The sequence below is a fragment of the Trachymyrmex septentrionalis genome, unplaced genomic scaffold, assembly GCF_001594115.1.
Source record: "Trachymyrmex septentrionalis isolate Tsep2-gDNA-1 unplaced genomic scaffold, Tsep1.0 scaffold9, whole genome shotgun sequence".
Taxonomy (NCBI): Eukaryota; Metazoa; Arthropoda; class Insecta; order Hymenoptera; family Formicidae; genus Trachymyrmex; species Trachymyrmex septentrionalis.
This window is the reverse complement of record NW_017306091.1, coordinates 3920620-3921485: the sequence shown is the minus strand read 5'-3', so window position 1 is coordinate 3921485 and position 866 is coordinate 3920620. Positions and strand designations below refer to the sequence as shown.

The following is an 866-nucleotide window of genomic DNA, read 5'->3' as shown; positions in this document are numbered from 1 at the left end:
ATATATATTATAAATCAAAAGCTGTATTTATAAATTTAAAGAAAATACCCTTAAAAATGTATGAAAGTGACGAGGTACGTGTACACTGATAACTTATCGATCGTTAGCGATCAGATATCAGACAACAGTGATGAAAAATCAATGGCCAGTATTCACAACCCACTTTTATCTCTGAAATTCTATAATATGCATAAACATAAAGTATAGTATGTTAGCGCGTATTATTGTAATAACGCGTTCTGAATATGGGTTCTGAATTTGTAATTGATCAATTTTAAATCCTTAGCAAAAAATTAAATGCTGATTGAATCGAAAAGTCGATATTTATTTTTTTAAATTTATTTTCGTTGAGAATTTTCTTGCTGTAGTATTTTTATTCGAGACTTTACTTGAGATGTATACATAAATATTTATAAATCTGTAGCGAAGTAAATATAAGGAAAAAACATGAAATCATGTGCCAGTAGTATTATATAATTCTTATATGTACGTTCAGATATTTTTAGCACTAGCAATTATTTTCATAAAAAATATTTAATGGTATTTTTAAAGGCACAGATATTATTATTAATGTTATAAAATATAATAATTTTCAAAAATGTCTTGATTATTGTGCAAATTTAAATGGTTATTATTTCGAAAACGTGTAAATTATTGAGTGATAAAAATCAGCCGAATTGTTGCTTTATTACAAAATTATATATTTTTTACAAGTTCACGTGCATTTTATATTATGTGTTAATAAAAATAACAAATTTTTTTCTATAATATGGTATTAATTCAATCTGTCTATTCTCAGCATAACATTGCAAAAAATAACAGCTGTTTGGAACAACTTACCGATTTTTTTCACTCTAAATATAAAT

At 24.6% G+C, this 866-nt stretch overlaps 1 protein-coding gene across 1 annotated transcript in view; it reads right to left on the bottom strand.

Moving 5' to 3' along the window:
• Nucleotides 1–866, bottom strand: part of LOC108755637 (17-beta-hydroxysteroid dehydrogenase 13-like) — a 5411-nt gene that overhangs the window by 3992 nt on the left and 553 nt on the right. The window contains exon 2 of the mRNA XM_018498752.1: nt 49–179. The gene's annotated coding sequence lies outside the window, so the exon portion shown is untranslated. The remainder of the gene's footprint in view (nt 1–48; nt 180–866) is intronic.